This window comes from Oncorhynchus mykiss, chromosome 6, assembly GCF_013265735.2.
Source record: "Oncorhynchus mykiss isolate Arlee chromosome 6, USDA_OmykA_1.1, whole genome shotgun sequence".
In the NCBI taxonomy this organism is placed as follows: domain Eukaryota; kingdom Metazoa; phylum Chordata; class Actinopteri; order Salmoniformes; family Salmonidae; genus Oncorhynchus; species Oncorhynchus mykiss.
In genome coordinates, this window is record NC_048570.1 from 68,053,606 (window position 1) to 68,076,273 (window position 22,668).

General features: G+C 44.8%; 1 protein-coding gene and 1 pseudogene across 3 annotated transcripts in view; both read left to right on the forward strand.

The window, feature by feature from the left end:
• adam10a (ADAM metallopeptidase domain 10a) overlaps positions 1 to 22,668 on the forward strand; it is a 109,379-nt gene that overhangs the window by 46,578 nt on the left and 40,133 nt on the right. The window lies entirely within an intron of this gene.
• LOC118965064 lies at positions 7,031 to 10,387 on the forward strand (annotated as a pseudogene).

Consider the following 22,668-nt stretch of genomic DNA (forward strand, 5'->3'; position numbering starts at 1 on the left):
ATGTTTCTAGAGACAATATCTCTCTCATCATCACTCAATACCTAGGTTTACCTACACTGTATTCACATCCTACCATACCTTTGTCTGTACATTATACCATGAAGCTATTTTATCGTCCCCAGAAACCTCCTTTTACTCTCTGTTCTAGACGACCAATTCTCATAGCTTTTAGCCGTACCCTCATCCTACTCCTCCTCTGTTCCTCTGGTGATGTAGAGGTTAATCCAGGCCCTGCAGTGCCTAGCTCCACTCCTATTCTCTAGGCACTCTCTTTTGATTACTTCTGTAACTGTAATAGCCTTGGTTTCATGCATGTTAACATTAGAAGCCTCCTCCTCCCTAAGTTTGTTTTATTCACTGCTTTAGCACACTCCCTCACCGTTGCCGCCTGCTATAGACACCATCTGCCCCCAGCTGTGCTCTGGACACCATATGTGAACTGATTGCCCCCCATCTATCTTCAGAGCTCGTGCTACTAGGCGACCTAAACTGGAACATGCTTAACACCCCAGCCATCCTACAACCTAAGGTTGATGCTCTCAGTCTCACACAAATTATCAATGAACCTACCAGGTGCCACCCCAAAGCCATAAACACGGGCACCCTCATAGATATCATCCTAACCAACTTGCCCTCTAAATACACCTCTGCTGTTTTCAACCAAGATCTCAGCGATCACTGCCTCATTGCCTGCATCCGTAATGGGTCAGCGGTCAAACGACCTCCACTCATCACTGTCAAACGCTCCCTGAAACACTTCATCGAGCAGGCCTTTCTAATCGACCTGGCTGGGATATCCTGGAAGGATATTGATCTCATCCCGTCAGTAGAGGATGCCTGGTTATTTGTTTAAAATGCCTTCCTCACCATCTTAAATAAGCATGCCCCACAGCAACTCGCCCAAGCCTTCCCCATTTCTCCTTCTCCCAAATCCAGTCAGCTGATGTTCTGAAAGAGCTGCAAAATCTGGAACCCTACAAATCAGCCGGGCTAGACAATCTGGACCCTTTCTTTCTAAAAATTATCTGACAAAATTGTTGCCACCCCCATTACTAGCCTGTTCAACCTCTCTTTCGTGTCGTCTGAGATTCCCAAAGATTGGAAAGCAGCTGCGGCCATCCCCCTCTTCAAAGGGGGTGACACTCTGGACCCAAACTGCTACAGACCTATATCTATCCTACCCTGCCTTTCTAAGGTCTTCAAAAGCCAAGTCAACAAACCGATTACCGACCATTTCGAATCCCACCATACCTTCGATGCTATGCAATCTGGTTTCAGAGCTGGTCATGGGTGCACCTCAGCCACGCTCAAGGTCCTAAACGATATCTTAACCGCCATCGATAAGAAACAATACTGTGCAGCCGTATTCATTGACCTGGCCAGAGGCTTTCGACTCTGTCAATCACCACATCCTCATCGGCACACTCGACAGCCTTGGTTTCTCAAATGATTGCCTCGCCTGGTTCACCAACTACTTATCTGATAGAGTTCAGTGTGTCAAATCGGAGGGTCTGTTGTCCGGGCCTCTGGCAGTCTCTATGGGGGTGCCACAGGGTTCAATTCTTGGACCGACTCTCTTCTCTGTATACAACAATGATGTCGGTCTTGCTGCTGGTGAGTCTCTGATCCACCTCTACGCAGATGACACCATTCTGTATTCTTCTGGCCCTTCTTTGGACACTGTGTTAACAACTCTCCAGGCGAGCTTCAGTGCCATACAACTCTCCTTCCGTGGCATCCAATTGCTCTTAAATACAAGTAAAACTAAATGCATGCTCTTCAACCGATCGCTGCCTGCACCTGCCCGCCTGTCCAACATCACTACTCTGGACAGCTCTGACTTAGAATATGTGGACAACTACAAATACCTAGGTGTCTGGTTAGACTGTAAACTCTCCTTCCAGACTCACATCAAACATATCCAATCTGAAGTTAAATATAGAATTGGCTTCCTATTTCGCAACAAAGCTTCCTTCACTCATGCTGCCAAACATACCCTTGTAAAACTGACCATCCTACCAATCCTCGACTTCGGCGATGTAATTTACAAAATCGCCTCCAATACCCTACTCAATAAATTAGATGCAGTCTATCACAGTGCCATCCGTTTTGTCACCAAAGCCCCATGTACTACCCACCTCTGCGACCTGTACGCTCTCGTTGGCTGGCCCTCGCTTCATACTCGTCGCCAAACCCACTGGCTCCAGGTAATCTACAAGACCCTGCTAGGTAAAGTACCCCTTATCTCAGCTCGCTGGTCACCATAGCAGCACCCACCTGTAGCACGCGCTCCAGCAGGTATATCTCTCTGGTCACCCCCAAAACCAATTCTTCCTTTGGTCGCCTCTCCTTCCAGTTCTCTGCTGCCAATGACTGGAACGAACTACAAGAATCTCTGAAACTGGAAAGACTTATCTCCCTCACTAGCTGTAAGCACCAGCTGTCAGAGCAGCTCACAGATTACTGCACCTGTACATAGCCCATCTATAATTTAGCCCAAACAACTACCTCTTTCCCTACTTTATTTATTTATTTTGCTCCTTTGCACCCCCTTATTTATATCTCTACTTTGCCTTTTTTTGCCTTTACCTCCCTTATATCACCTCACTTGCTCACATTGTGTGTATATATACTTATTTTTCTACTGTATTATTGACTTTATGTTAGTTTTACTCCATGTGTAACTCTGTTGTTGTATGTGTCGAACTGCTTTGCTTTATCTTGGCCAGGTCGCAATTTTAAATGAGAACTTGTTCTCAACTTGCCTACCTGGTTAAATAAAGGTATAATAAAAAAAATAAAAAGTGAAGATTGAACTGTTGACTGTTTCCTCCTCCCTGTGTGACCTTTGTATTGTGTTGAGCATGCAGTCTTACTCCGCCTCCGTCACAGCCAAGGGCAGGGGTGTCTGATTTATGAGGCTCTTCACAGAAAAGCCGTTTTGTATGCCCACACTCACATCACTACCACTCCCCTCCTTCCACTCCAACACTATGAGCAGCTAGATCAAGGTACCCGATAGGGCAATCCTGAGGCTTTGTACAGTGTACATGCCAGGGTACAGTACAGAATACACCAAGGGTTCAGTGCCAGGGTACAGTACAGAATACACCAAGGGTTCAGTGCCAGGGTACAGTACAGAATACACCAAGGGTTCAGTGCCAGGGTACAGTACAGAATACACCAAGGGTTCAGTGCCAGGGTACAGTACAGAATACACCAAGTGTTCAGTGCCAGGGTACAGAATACACCAAGGGTTCAGTGCCAGGGTACAGTATAGTACAGAATACACCAAGGGTTCAGTGCCAGGGTACAGTATAGTACAGAATACACCAATGGTTCAGTGCCAGGGTACAGTACAGAATACACCAAGGGTTCAGTGCCAGGGTACAGTACAGAATACACCAAGGGTTCAGTGCCAGGGTACAGTACAGAATACACCAAGGGTTCAGTGCCAGGGTACAGTACAGAATACACCAAGGGTTCAGTGCCAGGGTACAGTATAGTACAGAATACACCAAGGGTTCAGTGCCAGGGTACAGTATAGTACAGAATACACCAATGGTTCAGTGCCAGGGTACAGTACAGAATACACCAAGGGTTCAGTGCCAGGGTACAGTATAGTACAGAATACACCAATGGTTCAGTGCCAGGGTACAGTACAGAATACACCAAGGGTTCAGTGCCAGGGTACAGTACAGAATACACCAAGGGTTCAGTGCCAGGGTACAGTACAGAATACACCAAGGGTTCAGTGCCAGGGTACAGTACAGAATACACCAAGGGTTCAGTGCCAGGGTACAGTATAGTACAGAATACACCAAGGGTTCAGTGCCAGGGTACAGTATAGTACAGAATACACCAATGGTTCAGTGCCAGGGTACAGTACAGAATACACCAAGGGTTCAGTGCCAGGGTACAGTACAGAATACACCAAGGGTTCAGTGCCAGGGTACAGTACAGAATACACCAAGGGTTCAGTGCCAGGGTACAGTACAGAATACACCAAGGGTTCAGTGCCAGGGTACAGTACAGAATACACCAAGGGTTCAGTGCCAGGGTACAGTACAGAATACACCAAGGGTTCAGTGCCAGGGTACAGTACAGAATACACCAAGGGTTCAGTGCCAGAGTACAGTACAGAATACACCAAGAGTTCAGTGCCAGGGTACAGTACAGAATACACCAAGGGTTCAGTGCCAGGGTACAGTACAGAATACACCAAGGGTTCAGTGCCAGAGTACAGTATAGAATACACCAAGGGTTCAGTGCCAGGGTACAGTACAGAATACACCAAGGGTTCAGTGCCAGGGTACAGTACAGAATACACCAAGAGTTCAGTGCCAGGGTACAGTACAGAATACACCAAGGGTTCAGTGCCAGGGTACAGTACAGAATATACCAAGGGTTCAGTGCCAGGGTACAGTACAGAATACACCAAGGGTTCAGTGCCAGCGGAGAGACTAAGGGAATTAGTGGGCACCGGCTTCTCTCTTAGAAGAGATTTCACCTCACTAGGACACATGGGATCAAATAAAGTTCCTAGCTAACTGAAACAAACAACCGCTACAGTAGAGCATTCCTTTTAGTAAGGGGACAGGACAGCATGGTTCAGAGAGAGGCCTACACCTTTACGTCACCTCGCAAACAGTCAACACACCAGTGGTCTGACTCAGAGGGGAACCCCCTACATGAATTATTCCATGCCACCATTCAGCCAGGTTGCCCGTTTGTTTGTGTGAGTGAGCGTGTGTTCAGCGTGATTGTCCTGCTCATCTATCTACCCCAGACTGGGGTTAACATGTTAAGCTGCATGCCACAGGTCAACTAACATGAACCCTGCCACTGTAATCTCTCTAAGGTGAGTTCTGCCTGCCATGACTGGATTGGCCAGAAGGATGGACGATTCTGCTGCTGAGTATACAGTGGGGCAAAAAAGTATTTAGTCAGCCACCAATTGTGCAAGTTCTCCCACTTAAAAATATGAGAGAGGCCTGTAATTTTCATCATAGATACACTTCAACTATGACAGACACAATTAGGGGAAAAAAATCCAGAAAATCACATTGTAGGATTTTGAATGAATTTATTTGCAAATTATGGTGGAAAGTAAGTATTTGGTCACCTACAAACAAGCAAGATTTCTGGCTCTCACAGACCTGTAACTTCTTCTTTAAGAGGCTCCTCTGTCCTCCACTCGTTACCTGTATTAATGGCACCTGTTTGAACTTGTTATCAGTATAAAAGATACCTGTCCACAACCTCAAACAGTCACACTCCAAACTCCACTATGGCCAAGACCAAAGAGCTGTCAAAGGACACCAGAAACAAAATTGTAGACCTGCACCAGGCTCGGATGACTTAATCTGCAATAGGTAAGCAGCTTGGTTTGAAGAAATCAACTGTGGGAGCAATTATTAGGAAATGGAAGACATACAAGACCACTGATAATCTCCCTCGATCTGGGGATCCATGCAAGATCTCACCCCGTGGGGTCAAAATGATCACAAGAACGGTGAGCAAAAAATCCCAGAACCACACGGGGGGACCTAGTGAATGACCTGCAGAGAGCTGGGACCAAAGTAACAAAGCCTACCATCAGTAACACACTACGCCGCCAGGGACTCAAATCCTGCAGTGCCAGACGTGTCCCCCTGCTTAAGCCAGTACATGTCCAGGCCCGTCTGAAGTTTGCTAGAGAGCATTCAGATGATCCAGAAGAAGATTGGGAGAATGTCATATGGTCAGATGAAACCAAAATATAACTTTTTGGTAAAAACTCAACTCGTCGTGTTTGGAGGACAAAAAATGCTGAGTTGCATCCAAAGAACACCATACCTACTGTGAAGCATGGGGGTGGAAACATCATGTTTTGGGGCTGTTTTTCTGCAAAGGGACCAGGACGACTGATCCGTGTAAAGGAAAGAATGAATGGGGCCATGTATTGTGAGATTTTGAGTGAAAACCTCCTTCCATCAACAAGGGCATTGAAGATGAAACGTGGCTGGGTCTTTCAGCATAACAATGATCCCAAACGCACCGCCCGGGCAACGAAGGAGTGGCTTCGTAAGAAGCATTTCAAGCTCCTGGAGTGGCCTAGCCAGTCTCCAGATCTCAACCCCATAGAAAATCTTTGGAGGGAGTTGAAAGTCTGTGTTGCCCAGCACAGCCCCAAAACATCACTGCTCTAGAGGAGATCTGCATGGAGGAATGGGCCAAAATACCAGCAACAGTGTGTGAAAACCTTGTGAAGACTTACAGAAAACATTTGACCTCTGTTATATACCCTTTGTTGGCAATGACAAAGTATTGAGATAAACTTTTGTTATTGACCAAATACTTATTTTCCACCATAATTTGCAAATAAATTCATTAAAAATCCTACAATGTGATTTTCTGGATGTTTTTCTTCTCATTTTGTCTGTCATAGTTGAAGTGTACCTATGATGAAAATTACAGGCCTCATCTTTTTAAAGTGGGAGAACTTGCACAATTGGTGGCTGACTAAATACTTTTTGCCCCACTGTATACCTGTAGTGTTTTGTAGTTGTGGGTTCTCATTTGAGTGCTTGTCTTCGGGCCTATACCTGTCTGTGTGATAATGCATTATCTCATGCCTGGTTAGTTTGGAGTCTTTCCTTTATCCAGTTCCCCGGTCTGTTTTCGGGGGTTTGGACAGGAGATAAGGGAGTGTGAAAATCAGTCCCACTGACTGGCGGTCTGATTGTGGGCTTGAGGCTGTGCTGAATACAGAGAGGACAGCTGTATGACTGTCAGACGCTCAGTCAGGCACTGAATCATTTATCAGTCAGCTGCTACCCTTAGTCTAACTGCACCTCTATTGGTTATAAAAACCTCCTCTACCACTGTGAAACACGGACCTGTTTGTTTAGCCATGGACACTGGTGTGTGTATGTGTACTGTTTGTGTGTACTGTTTGTGTTTTTCATAGCCTTGGCTGTTGAAAACCCAGTTTCTCTGCCCTTGGATGAATGTTTCATGGAGCACTAATGATATCAGAGCAACCTAGATGGAGCGTGGCAGAGATGGAACGCAGCACTACGCCGGCCCCAGCCACAGCTACCCACAATGCTCTATGGCTCCCATGAGCCCTCTGCGAGGTCAGACTGTTGTGAGGAGAGCTTGGTGCTTGATCAAGAACAAGCATTTGTCTCTCTCAGGTGGACCTCCAGTGCACAGCTAGTGGTACTCAGTACTGCTCCTCTCAGCCCACACCGTCTCCCAGCGCCTTGTTACTTCAGAACTAATCAGGAAGTAGTTCAGAACCTTTCCTGAGAACCAGCAGCAAGGAAGGAAGATTTGTTATGCTGTATTCAGTCGTTTTGTTTATTTATTTTTTAGATGTTTAGTTTCTAGGTCGAAACCTCCTGTGACCATTTAGTCAGTGAAGTTCTGTGTTGGTATGATAACTTGATGGGAAGACTCAAAGTGGCTCTTAAACATTAACACAAAGTCAAACACTTAAAATGAGTCTGTTTAGGGTTTAATGTTAACACACACATCACAATATCAAACAATTACTCAGCAGAATTGGATCAGTGTCCTCCGGATGTGATGTTTTGCGCACTGTTCTCTCAATTTCTGCAGAGCTCATCGGAGTGGAATTGTATTGCGTTGGCACTTCCACAAATGGCGGACACGCAATTGATGAACGGGGTGCGTTAATAAACCAATGCTGCATACAATCTGACACCGTGGGAGAGCTGGGATTGCCATCATTGGCGATGTAATTCTGACAACATAAAAACATAGTTAGACTATTCTAACAAACTCACATACTGTCAGTAGAAACCTGAATATTTTTGCCTTTTAAGGTTATGGATAAACATGCCTTAATTAGTTACCTTGCTTTGGAGTAGCCTACCTTAGCCATTTGATCGCTGATTCATTGAATGAGGGGAATTATTTTATAAAGACAAAGTATTTAATTGTAATGTTGCAATATTTTATAGGCTACTGAAGGCGTCCACATGCTTCCCGCTTGGAACAGTTCATGCATATATTATGACGTTTGTTAGTTTTGGTCTTCGGCAAGGTTTTTTCTGGCTGTTCATGCACACACAAACAAATCGTCTACGCCCCTTCGTCTGTGATTGGTCAACAGTGTTGATTCTTCAATTTAAGTGTTTGTTGTCACTCAACGATAGACAACTCGCTTTCATGCACATTTTTCACTTGAGAAATACTGCACCAAACATCTTAGATGTAAAATTGCAAGACTAAAGATCTCCTTGGCAAAAACATAAAAATGTATCTTCGATTAAGTCTGACTATTTTGTGTAAGTGCATACTGCCTACGGCGTCTCACGCTGGACAAACAGTATTATTGACGCTTTTTCAAGTGAAGGTCTTTTTTAAGGTTGTATGCAGCACACGTGTTTGGTTCGTCTAGCTGCCAGCCAAACTGAAGCAAGCAGAAGCCTTAAGGGTGGTCAACTGTCCTCCAGGAGAGCCTTAAAGGGGCAGTGTTGTATTTTGAGACATTTTGAGAAAGAAGACAATAGGCAGAGTGTATGCTAGCCTAAAATATATTTGTCTGATTCTATATGGTAATGATAATGTATTTTTTGTAAATTGGTTCCTTGCATCATATAATTATGTACAAATTGTGTTACCGACCATATTTTATTTTTCTCTTAAACTTTCGGACAAGTAAAAAAATGTGTCCTACTTGTCCAAAGGACACATGGCTTAAAAAGTTAATGTCAAGCCCCGCTGTTTGTAAATGTAATCAATATTATTTTTAAGAGGATAAATCACAAGCTAATGTTTTTATTCTTTAATCAACAAAATTGTAAGCCTATACTTTTGAGAGTTTGAAAAAGCACAAATTTGGCAAGCCTTACAAATAAGCGCTTTCATTATCCGGTGTTGCTCTACATGCAAAAAGTTTCTGAACTTAGATGACATCCATCTGTTGTTGACAGTTGCTACTGATGTTTCTACAAGACGGGCTTTGTAGTGCATCTTGACTACCTGTAAAACTAGCTCTGCTGAACATTGAGAGGGGTTCAGAAAACTCCACCGTATGTTTCACCAAGAGGGTTGAGACCAGCTTTCACAACTCAGATCCTCACTTTCACTGGGGTGGAGAGATTATTATCATGGGTCAATTGAATGTGTCTTTCTCTCGCTTTGTCCCCCCTGTCTTCTACATATCTACACTATGCCCTCTACACACACTATCATGGTCTCTCCTTCCCTCCCTCCCACCCTCTCTCTCACCCATCCCTGGGAGGCTGCAGGGTGCAGACAGCCTCTCTCTTATGGAGTTGCAGTCTGAGGTTATCCCAGTTGGCAGCAGCTGAGGGCAGGCTGGCTGGCTGTGTGTTGGATTGGGTCTCTGGTACCCAGCAGCCCAGCACTTATCCCTGGTTTGATCACACACTCCTAGGGTTTATGGGTGTCTGATCCCACCTGCCTCTGCTCCATCGATGACACCAAGTTCAAACGGATAAATCTGAACAGTGTAATTACATCTGCTCTTTATCAGTGCAGTTTGTCTAAAGGCCAGTGATCCATGAGACCTGGGAGTCATGGGAACGATGGTGTGGAGGGAGACTGTGGTGGTGTTGGAGCTCATGCTACTATCCTGCACTATGTAGAGATGTTCACTTTTATTTTTTTATTTTTTTACATTTCACACCAGGTTTTACCACTGTGTGAACTGAGTCATCAACATTGCACTGACAACTATCATCATAGTAGTTTCAATTCTTACTGCTGTTCAGGTAAGGCTTCCCTGTAAAACCCTCTACAGTAATACTAAAGATATTTTATCCAGCTTGCCGTGTTCATCCTTGTGAAAGAACCGTGGTCGATGCCTGGCAAAAAGGTCTGTCTAGTTATGAGGAAATGGCTCAAATAAAGAGGCCATATTGATTTGTTATTGTGCCCATTAATAATCAGCTGTCTGCCGCATACGTCAGCGCAAGCACAGGAGCTGTCGTCACAGCCCTGGGACTCTAGCCAAACACCTTCCAGTCGTCATGAGACAGTTCGGCCCCTTCTTTGCTGTAGCGGCTGTCAACTGTATCAACATCCCCTTCATGAGGCAGAGGGAGCTGAAATACGGCATCCCAGTGACCAATGGAAACTGGTTAGGAGAGTCCGTCACCGCTGCCAAGTCAGGCATCATCCAGGTGGTGGAGTCCACGATTGGCATGGCTGTGCCAGCTATGGCTGTGCCCCCTTTGGTAATGAAAACACCTGGGGAAGAAAGCCCTTCATGAAGTGGTTCCTAGTCCTAAACACCTCAGTACTGGTGGGTCTGTGTTTGGTGTTTGCCACTCATCTGTGCTGTGCCCTGTTCCCACAGTTTTTAGTATGTTTATCGTCCATGGGGATTTGGGATGTGGGTGTTTAATTACTGACTGCTTTGAATGTTACTGAATGATACATCTTCTCAAATCACCCTAAACTAGGGACATTTCACCCCTTGTATTTGACCCCAGAGATATATTTTTCTCCCAAAAGTGTGTTTATTTCCCTTGTGTTTGAGCTCATACACTTTGATCTGTGTGCACTGAAACCATTCATGACTTGCAATTAGAAAATAGTTTAATTTAATCTGCTAGATAGATATCCACTCCCTCAAGTTGGCTCAACTGTACTCTGTAGTACAGGTAGTAAAAATAAAACAGTTGGTTTATGAGCACAATATAGACTGACCCGCTATTAAATCAATTTTTTTGGGTCTACCAGTACCAGGGTTATTTATTTATATATATTATTATTTGTTTTATTTACCCCTTTTTCTCCAATTTTGTGGTATCCAATTGGTAGATAGTCTTGTCTCTTCGCTGCAACTCCCGTACGGATTCGGGACAGGCGAAGGTCGAGAGCCGTGCATCCTCCGAAACACAACCCGGCCAAGCCGCACTGCTTCTTTCCACAACGCCTGCTTAACCCGGAAGCCAGCCGCACCAATGTCTCAGATGAAACACTGTACTCCTGGCGTCCGTGACAGCGTGCATTGCGCCTGGCCAGCCACAGGAGTCGCTAGTGTGCAATGGGACTGGAACATCCCTGCCGGCCAAACCCTCCCCTAACCCGGACGATGCTTGGCCAATTGTGCACTGCCCCATGGGTCTCCCATCGCAGTTGACAGAGCCTGGACTCGAACCAGGATCTTTAGTGGCACAGCTAGCACTGCAATACAGTGCTAGCTGCGCCACTCGGGAGGCCCAAGGGTTTTGTTTTTCATTGCAAAACGTTTTTGCTACAGTGTGCCCTAATCAACATTACCCACTTGACTAGCACAGCTTCCCGCTCTCTCCAGTGCCATTGGAAGCGTACTTACACACACACACACACACTGTCCCACCAGATAACCTTATCAATTCATCTCATATTCGTAATCTTTTTGTGTTACCAAGAAAACATTTCTAGATCCAATGCCACTGCATGGACACTCCTAACTGATTTCAGTAAGCACATTCCTAGTAGCATTGATGACGTTGATATGCCAGAAAGCTTTATGTAGGACAGGATCTAGGCCTAATGTTTCAGCCCCTTATCAAGACCTTGTGTCTTAGAGCGTTGGGCCAGTAACCGAAAGGTCGCTGTTTCAAATCCCCGGGCCGAATAAGTGAAAACATCTGCCAATGTGCCATTGAGCAAGGCGCATAACTCTAATTTCTCCTGTAAATCGTTCTGGATGAAAGCGTCTGGGCGTGCCAGGGGGAATAACAAGCAGTAAACCTAACCTCCGCTTATCTCTGGAGGGCTGATGGGTGGATACACAGGTGCTCTCCTTCTCTCTCTCTCTCTCTCTCTCTCTCTCTCTCTCTCTCTCTCTCTCTCTCTCGCTCTGTGGATCTCTCTTTCTCTCCCTCTCTCTCTCATTTCTCTCTCTCTCTCCCTCTCTAAGCCCTTCCCACCCTGACTCTCTCTACACAAACTCTCACATAAAATCCTGGGCTGTGGGTGATATTAATAGTGTGCTAAGTCTCTGAGAAGCTCAGGAAGAATTACCTCTCCTATCCAGGCTCCCCTCACATATTTCAGCTGGTCTTCTGTGACAGACGGGGCAGGTTGGAGAGGCCCACCACAGGGCTGACTGACTGACTGAAAACCGGGGGCAGGTGGGAGAAGATGTATATGGTGGATGCTAAGGGATTCCGTTGGCTTCAACTGAGTCAGTCATAGCATAAACTAGGCAGACAATGAGAAGCTAGTTTTGAGGCATTTCAGTCCACATGAAGCCTAATCATCACACAATTAGATGAGAGGCTCAGGCTAGATGTTGAGGCTGACCCCACCAGGCTGTCAAGTGTTCCTGCCTGATCTCCAATCATTGTGACAGGGTGGATGGCCCGCCACTTCAGCTTTAAAGGAGAACTGCCAGCCAGGGAGATTGTGTAGGACAGACGGGCACACACAGCGGGAAGTAGGGTGACAGTTTGGTCAGTGTTCGTAACAGGAATAACAAGGTGTGTGGTGCGTCAGTGGCTGTGTCCCCAAACGTCAGTGCTCATGTCAGACTCAAGGAGGGGGGGGGGGGTGTGATGAACAGATAATGGAGGATTAGTGAGGCTGCATTGCAGGGGGATTATGGGAAGGTGACAGGGGTCTGTAAACACATCATGGCCAATGAAATCAAACCATTCTGCATTTGGAAGGAAATTATCTGGTACCTTGCTTTGTCAACTGTTTTGAGTACAGTGTGGATTACAAATTGGTTGTAGTGAATCAAAGATACACAGAAATGTATGTTCCTCTCTGTAGATATATAGACAGCCACTTCAGTGACGCAATCAGTAAGTGGCTCATTTTGTGTGGGCTGGAGTGCAGCGGCCCATGTAAGAGTCATGTCTGACGAACAGAATGTCTCTAGGATTGTTGGGAATGAGCCTATAGTGAACAGAACAACTCCGTCTTCTGGGTGGTGACTGGGTCATATGCAGCTCATGTGGTGTTAGGTCGCCCTTTTCAGAATTTGACAGCGTGCTTGGAGAGCAGGAGCATGAGGAGGGAATGCAACAAACACACTGTACGCTCATACAGCCTTTACTTATACCACGCTTGAGAGGCAGGTGTTATTGTTATCCCTATGGGAATCCTTCAGTGTAGTGATTAGCCTGTTCAGTGAAGTGAGTTTGGAGTCCAGTCTTATCACAGGGTGGGACCCTCAGTATAGAGGTCTGGGTGGGACTGATTTCTTCATCTCGCCCGCACCCGCAGCTTTTCATACCTGTACCCACCCCCTCCCGCTGGTTTTCTGTCCGACTCCCACCCAACCGCAGTCCTGCAATGTTATTTTAGGTGTAGGCTATTTGGCGCAGATCGCTTGCACGCCATGATCCCAGCAATTTTGCGCCCTATAGGCAATATCATAATGCCCAAAAATAACCTACGAAATAAGTAACATTTCCAGAGTCTCACATTCTCCATTATATTAGGCTATCTATATTACTGGGCTATATCAGCCAATAGGCTAGACTTAGTTTGAAGAGAGCGGAGTTGGAGAGAGAGAGCGGACACTTGCACTTTCTCTTGAGCTACATTTACCCTTGTGCTTTGCTGAGGGGAAAATGACATCCAGTGTGGTATGGATCAGATTGACCCGCACCGTTTAAACACACTCAAGACAAAGAATCAAGTAAAAACAGCCCAACTTTATTTTGTCTTGTCAGACCTTTCAGAAAGAAGAAATACAATAACATTTCATTTCAAAACTCTATATTTAAGAACCAGTTGTTAAACATATTTCCTTTCTCACAAACAAGCAGAGGTCTGCTGCTCTCGCACTGAGAAGGAGAAGCTTGGGAAATCTCCTTTTCACCCAAACATAACTATAAAAGTGCAACCAGAACCAGTCAAAACAAAATATTGTACTTTTTCAAATTAAACAAGGCAAGTCAGTTAGGAACAAATTCTAATTTACAATGAGGGCCTAACCCGGACGACGCTGGGCCAATTGTGCACCGCCCTATGGGACTCCCAATACCGAACGGTTGTGATACAGCTTGGAATCGAACCAGGGTCTGTAGTGACACGTCTAGCACTGAGATGCAGTGCCTTAGACCGCTGCGCCACTCAAAGACACTTGTTTATTTTGGACCTGAGCAAATATCTCTATAGATGAAAGCCTCTGGGTCAAAATGACCCACAACATCATGTTTGTATACAAAATCTACAATGACATTCCACAACACATCAGTGTGTCCACATTTTGTAGTTAGGTTCATGACCCTAAATGAGGAAAAGTAATTTAATTCCATGGATAAATAGTGGACATGGGTCAAATTGACCCGCAACATAATAGGTGTAATAGCCTAACTTTTAGGAGCGGGCAATTTTCAGACCGAGACCAATATGGGTGATCAATATTTTATTTTGAGGCAGTGTAGTAAACTATAGCATAATTAGATTTCAAAAGTTAATTTCCTTGGAAAGAGAAGTGCCCCGTGCCTCTCCGCCCATGGATATGCTACAGCCTACTCTATTTAATTGAGACCACACGCGCACCTGATCGCACACATATAGCTACTGAACCTAAAGCAGCAAGAGTGATGATAACTGACACGTGCACTTTCTCTTGAGCTACATTTTGCATAGAAGATGTAGCCTACCTTTTTTATAGGAGCGTGAGGATTTTATAGGAGCGTGAGGATTTGCTCTTCAACTCACGTTGATTGAGCTTCCTCCACTTATTTCCATTATCAATATTTATATACACACACTGTAGTGAAACTATAGCCTAATCATATATATCTTTCTTTGAAAGATAACTGGCCCTTGATTCTCTTCCCATTCATAGGCAGTCTACTCTATTTCATTGAGACCAAATATTGTAGGCGCTTGGATGCCCATCTAGGAGAGGAGAGATAGGCTATTGAACTTGCACGCCCATCTAGGAGAGGAGAGAGAGGCTATTCTGAGATTGTGTTTGAATAATGCGACAGAGGTGCTTTTAATACAATAGGTAGGCTAACGGATACAAAGCAGAGAGTCAACCGTTTTCAAATAATCTGGGGACAAAAAAAAAATGTTCATCCCCAAGCCCGCTCCCGCTTGCATCATGAAAAATGCAGACCCGTGCCACAATGATCCCTGTCGGGAACCTCAGCCCTCTCCCGCAGTACTTTACCTTCCTCTGCTCTGAATAATGTGTGGTTTGAAATGACACACGGCCTGTACTGCTGCATATTTGATTTGGTTTTAAATCAGCCATGCTCAACCTGCGGTAGTTGGCTGGCTGGGGATCAAAGCAAGGAGTGAGATATTTGAGGGAAATATATATTTTTAGATGAATCCCGCTCTTCATTGTTCATAGTGTTTAATGTTCTTCTCTGTTGTAGTAGGCTATACAGTGTAACTAGTCTTTATTAGACACAGCACACCCACTCTGACATTTTGAAGGTGAACAGTAGTCAGCAGTGGTTCGATCTGTAGAGTTGATCTGCTGTTCTCCTACAGTGTTTATACAAGCATGCCTTTAGGCTCAGTTTACTGTATATATATATATTTTTTATCATTCTCGCTTCCCTGATCAATCTGATTTTGAGGATTATGCAAGTAAATAAATAGGCTAATTCCTGGCAATGGCCTAGTACTTTGCTATTGGCCGGATGTGTGCCACGTTATAATAACGGTCAGCTTGAAATTTTAGACCAAGTAGATCCTAATCTGATTTATCAGCTTGATCTATCACCAGTAGCCTATAGCCTGAACACAGCCTTGGATAGCCATCAGACACCATGTGAGAGATGCAATGTTGATGAACTGCAGTGACCCAGATCTGTCCCATGGAGTAGGGCTGTATAATCAGACGTGACTGTCAAGTGCCTGTTTCCTTCTTAGTCCCATTTTAGTTAATGTGCTGATAAGACTCCACTGGGCAAGTAGAGACATGTACCATGGTTGGAGCGAGAAGGTTTTTGTTGGGGTTTTGAGAGAATGGGGCTGTTAGCCTGTCGTGTTGAGAGAAGCACAGGTGTTTACATGATGCAACTATATGATCAACCCTCTCAATCTCTGCAGTCTTGGTACTGGAAATTGTCATAAATGTAGTTTTCTGTTTACCTGAGCAGTGAATGAACCGTCAGTTTTTAGGTCTAGTTGTTTCCCCTGGAGTGGTAGGAATGTATTTTAATAATGTATCAACTCATTAGGGACTATTTGGAAGTCTCTAATACACCTAGTTTTCACTTTCTGTAAGAGGCAGATGGTGTCAGCATTATTTTAGCATTACTTTGAGCACTATTTCCATTATATAAAGACTTGCCGGTCACATCACCTCTATACTCCTGGAGTGCTGACAAAAGCTGAGGCGATAGAATTTACTTTGAGATGTGGTGCTAGCGCCAGACATTTTTATGGAGGAGATGACGGGTCGCTTGTTTTTATTCTATATTCAAATGCCGTATCTGCTCAGGTTCTTCATAATGAAACTTTAAGCACTTTCTGTTCCCTTCTGACTGAGATATACAGATTGTTCTCCAGAGCTCAGGATTACACAAACTCTGTCTATGAATAATACAGAGATGTATTCCATTCAGTGACAAGGAGAGGGAAGAATGGCTATATTTGATATGGGAGCACACTGCACTCTGATGGGCTGGGGAGCAGTAAGCCGTCTCCAGTGTTCGGGTTGCAATTAATCAGGATGTTTAAAGCGTGAGCTGAGTGGCTATGGAGCTCTGAGCTCTAAATAATATGATCAGCCCACAGACATTTGGGTGTTTGATGTTTCATTGAGGTGCGTTTGGGACGTTGGGAGTATATTAGAGGAATTAATGCTATCTTGAATTGAGAGAAGATCATTTCCTGTCAGAAGTCAGATCCTTCACAGCCGCCCTGCAGACTCCTGTTAATGAGTTTTTATAGAGGTTTATCATCTTGCCGCGCTTGAACTCATAACATCATGAACATCAGGCTTGAAACAAATGCATCAGTAATTTGTTTTTATGTTCCCATCGCTGTTCCAGACAGATTGTGGCCTGATTCCTCTTTCCTTCTTCTTCTCTTCTGTTGTGTTTGTGTACTCCGCCATACGATCGCCCCCCCTGCCTCGGTTTCATCTGTTCTGCATTGTATCATCCCCTCCTTCACTCACCTCTGCCTTTTTAAACGACTTTCACAAGTTCAAAATGACATTTCTACTGGTTAAGGGTTTCCCTGCAGCAACGTCTCTCTCAATTTCGCTCTCCATATCTACCACTCCCTCACTCACATTCCCTCTCTGTGCCCGATTCATGTTTTTGCCCACTGATGTGTAGTATTTCATGATAACGTCTTTGGTTAGCATTTCTCTCAAAGGCGATGGTTAAACACAGAGACTCCATGTTTGTCCTTTATGTCTGTCATCTCAGAGAAGCGGAGCTGAAAGGGACTGGTACTGACTAAGCGTCTCAGCTCGATATGGTGAGCTTCAGGAATTATTCTAACTGCTGAAACCTCTCTGGAAGCATGTTTGAAGTAACAGTCACAGCCTACACTGTTGTTGCCATTGGCAGGGATCAGAGTCTCGGCTTTGGTCTACACATGTCCTGTTGATATTTTGCTCTATTCTGTGTTCTGTTTGTTCCGGTCATCCGGTGATCCCTAGCTCAGAGCCTGCTGTGCGATTAAAGACCATATTCTGTCCCCCCACATCCACATAGAGATTGGGATAAACAAATCTCTACTGGGACCTGTAGCAGGATTGGAGTGGTTCAAATGATTCTGGAGTTGAGTAGTGTTTCATTTAGCCACACAGACGTGTGATTACACAACACTGCTTTTAACTCAAATTCTCTGTAGGATTTTCTCTCACCTCAGCTTTACAACGTCTGATCTGCTATGGAATCCATGAATAGCCTGAGTGTACAAAACATTAGGAACACCTACCTAATATTGAGTTGCACCCCCCTTTGCCCTTAGAACAGCCTCAATTCTTCGGGGCATGGACTATAAGGTGTCGAAAGCGCTCCACAGTGAGTCCATGTTACCGCAGAAACAGACTAAACCGCACGTATGCCCGCCAATCCCGTTTTTCAGTCAGCTGTTCTTCCCCAAAAAATAAACATCTATTTTTTTTCTGCGGATACGACTGTTATTTTCATGACGATAGTCATCCATAACCGCCGGTTATACGTTTGTGCCAGCCCTACTCATCTGTAACTTTCATAACAGTTATTTCATTACACTCTCCAGCCCTGTTTCAGGCAGCATCTGATTGCTGTGGCTCACTGAAGCCGAAAGAAATGGAGTGCAACCACTGACAGATCATTTCACACCAACATCCCCCGGGACCTGAGTTTCAGAAAGGAAGCAGCCTAGATAGAGCTGTTGTTTTTGTTGGTGTACCAGGACTATAGTATTTACCTGCACCCATCTCTACTCACACTTCTAGCAAGTCTGTCTGAGACTGGAGAAAGGAGGGGATGTACTGTAACTCACTGACACGCAGAGAGGAGGTGTAGGTAGAGCGAACATGAAAGGAGATGTTATTAATATTGCAGTTGGTCAGGTTGCTTGTGATACGCTTGTGGAGAGAAAGGCCTTGTGTTTGGCTAACCTCCTTAAGAGGGTTTAATGAGAAAGTGGCTGCAAGAGGTCAGAGAGACAGGCTGATCTACCCGTCCACAGACCGTTTAGGTGGGAGAAACAGGGAGGCTGGTTGGTGGGACTTTGATGAACTCAGAGGACCTTGATGTCTAACATCTTCACAAAGCACAGGAAGGGGAGGGGAATTGGAGCCATTCTCTATCGACAGCAGGGAGGATCAGAGCAGAATTTAACCAGAGTGTATCCTGCCAGCCCAGAAGTTAAGCCAGGAGAGATAGTAACACAAACACTTGCTCACCATACACTCTTTCATCACAAGCTGCTGTGCTGGAAAGTTACATGCAGTGTGACCTTCTGGGTGCCAAACCTGCTGGGTGTCAGTAGAGGCGGAGTGACCACCTGTCCCTGGCTGCCTCACGGTAGACCATACCCCTAGCCTGCCTGGCACGCACATACGCCAGCCAGCGATACTGCTCAGGTGAGGAAGGAGTTGTGTAATATGTGGATCTGTTCAGTCCCTAAAAGTGTTCCTCCAGTGTGGTGATTTACTTCGCCTGACATTATAGGGACGTTACTGGGATCATCTTGTTCTCTCCTCCTTTCATTCCCTAACACACACTCCCTTCCCCCCTCACCATCACCACGGCTCCCCCCTCCTAGTGCAGAGATTTGCTGCATTAACTCCAGTCATATGACTATGAAGTCATGTTGCTGGAAATAGTTTTGTAATAAATTTGTGGCTTTTCGGTTTTTATTTAAAAAGGGTTGATTTTAGATTTGTTTTATTCTGGGGGCAAGGTGCATGATAATACTCCTACGGGCATAATTACATTGTATAAGAATTTCTGTTTCATAGAGACAGAAGGCATGAGGATGCATTCATTTAGTGGGATTGTTATAGTTGAATGTCCTGAGTACATCATAATTATATTGTTTTGGTTCCAGTAACTGACTGGGAGCCTGCTGTACAGTGTGTGTGTGATGATGGATGGAGGGAGGGTAGTCTATACCCTGTGGTTCTACTGAGCACTGGCACTGACTGACTGACACAATGGGGATGCTGCCCAGTCTGAGAGCCAGACTGTGCTCAAGAAGGTGTATTACTGTGTTGATAATGTAGTCCTCGGGAAACCAAACAACTTTAAATATAGAAATGGGGTAATTTCAGTCATTCACTGCACTTCATCACATCTCTATCAGTATCTCCCCTGCCTGCCTGTCAGATAGAAACAGATCCATTTTCCTGCTCCACAATGTAACAGTGATAGTCTGTCTTTTACCAGCAGAATGCTTCAGTATAGCTGTAGATATAGCCTAGCTGTTTTCCCTGGCCCTTTATTTGAGATGTTGTAACAGTCATTGTCAGTTCATGCACAGACCTGCTACAGCATTCTGTGGCCATAGATGCAGATCCATGGCCAATGCACGGTTTTGAGGGGAACAGCCCTAACCCATGGGAGTATGTTAAATCTTTCCTGGAAGTAGAGGGTTGACTCATCTCTCACCGCCTCCTCCTCTCACCCCACCGCTCTGTAGCCCCCACCCCGTCTCTCCCAGTATTCAGTATGCCTGTGTGCTCTGTCTGGTTGCTGAAGCTGGCAGTAAAGGCTCACTACACACACAGCTGTCCTCTTTGCCGTCATTACCACTCTAAAAATACTGCTTCACATTTTAGAAAACAAATGTCCAAAAATCTGGCCAATTTGGTGCAGCCATGCTCTGGTGGCCATCCGTCTGCTGTCTGCTTGTGTGTGTGCTGAGTAGGGAATCTGGAGACCAATACTTGGCTGTACTGTAGGGCATGTTATACCAGTGGTGTACAGTGCTGAAGAAAATCATCCTATAGAATATAGTACCTACAGTGGTACAGGTTGCAGAAGTGTCACGTATAGTCGACGCTCTGCGGTCAACCCGCCAGTGCTTTCTCTCCTGAATAGATTAGAGAAGGGGTGGAAATTAAATACACCTGTCCTTGTGCCACTGCTTGTTTGATTGCACTGTGGAGTGTGTCTCTGGTTGGTGTGCCAAAGTGAAGTGTTGTGTGGTAATTGAGTGTGTTCTCCCTGGCAGTGGAGGGGGCTGTCTGTCTAATGGCTGGCTGAGTCACTCCGTAACAGACATTAGCATAATGCTTTGCTCTCTGAAGGGTCTCAAACAGAGAGGGCCAACCGTTTCACCTGTCGAACATCGCCGTCTCATTTTGGACTGAATATTGTCTGTCTGTGTGTGTTTGAGAGAGCGTTTTTGGCACAACGTCAGTTAGGCTAAACTCTGTGTTGATGGTAGTTATTGGTCTAGTCAAGTAGTGTTCTAAGTGCTGGACTGAAAGGAAATGAAAGCAACCTCAGGCTGCTCCATCTGACAGCACTTTATGGACGTACATGTGTTTAACTCTCTTCCCCCATACATTCTGTTGTTATGGTGGTCTCAAGTACCACTATCATAAGGCAGGCTGCATCTTCTTGCAGTAAGGCTGACTCCATTTAGTCGACTTCTCGATTGTTTGATCGGTAGGCTGTTGGCCGGCCAAGATTTCTTTAGTCCAACAGTTGCAAAAACGTATTTATTTTTTCATGGTGTACAAGACGCCTGTCTGATTTGCGCCTGTCTGAGTGGACTAATCCATTGTGGAGGCCGTGGGGATGGAACAGTCCTTTACTCTAAGACAAATTGTATATGGTTAAGGACAATGGTGCAATACTAATAAAAATAAAAATATTTTATAACACATGCACGTTCTCCCATGTTTGACACCGGTTGCTGACCGCTGTTCTGAAACTTCAGCATGCTGTGGAATTGATGCCTTTTCCTAGACCATGTTGCTATGTGCATAATAGCAAAGATAACCTTAAATTGGTGTTGAGAACAATGCGGCGGAGGCAGCAGCGGAGTTAGGAGATTAGAAAACAGCCCTTGATTATCGAAGAAGAGTGAGGAGAGGGAAAACCCCAATTTAATTAGGTCTATAATCAATAGCATAACTGTTATGTGCCTGGCTTTATAAATCATCCATATGCACTACCAGTCAAATGTTTGGACACACCTATTCATTCAAGGGTTTTTCTTTATTTTTTACCATTTTCTACATTGTAGAATAATAGTGAAGACAAACTATGAAATAACACATATGGACTTATGTAGTAACCAAAAAAGTGGTAAAGAAATCAAAATATATTTGAGATTCTTCAAATTAGCCACCCTTTGCCTTGATCACCACTTTGCAGACTCTTGGTATTCTCTCAACCAGCTTCATGAGGTAGTCACCTGGAATGCATTTCAAAAGTGAATTTTTGGAATTTCTTTCCTTCTTAAAGCGTTTGAGCCAGTTGTGTTGTGACAAGGTAGGGGTGGTATACAGAAGAGAGCCCTAATTGGTAAAAGACCAAGTCCATATTAATGCAAGAACAGCTCAAATAAGCCAAGATAAATGACAGTCCATCATTACTTGAAGACATGAAGGTCAGTCATTACGAAAAAGAGAGATTTCAAGAGATCGAGGGATTTGAACGTTTCTTCGTGCAGTCACAAAAACCATCAAGCGCTATGATGAAACTGTCTCTCATGAGGAAACCCCACAGGAAAGGAAGACCCAGAGTTACCTCTGTTGCAGAGGATAAGTTCATTACAGTTACCAGCCTCAGAAATTACAGCCCAAATAAATGCTTCAGAGGTCAAGTAACAGACGCATCTCAACATCAACTGTTCAGAGGAGACTGCGTGAATCAGGCCTTCATGGTCAAATTGCTGCAAAGAAACCACTACTAAAGGACACCAATAAGAAGATGAGACTTGCTTGGGCCAAGAACCACAAGCAATGGCCATTAGACCGATGGAAATCTATCTGTCCAAATTTGAGATTTTTGGTTCCAATCGCCGTGTCTTTTGTGAGATGCAGAGTAGATGAACGGATGATCTCCGCAGGTGTGGTTCCAACCGTGAAGCATGGAGGTGTGATGGTGTGGGGGTGCTTTGCTGGTGACACTGTCTGTGATTTATTTAGAGTTCAAGGCACACTTACCCAGCATGCCTACCACAGCATTCTGCAGCGATACTCCATCCCATCTGATTTGCGCTTATTGGGACTATAATTTGTTTTTCAACAGGGAAATGACCCAACACACCTCCGGGCTGTTTAAGGGCTATTTGACCAAG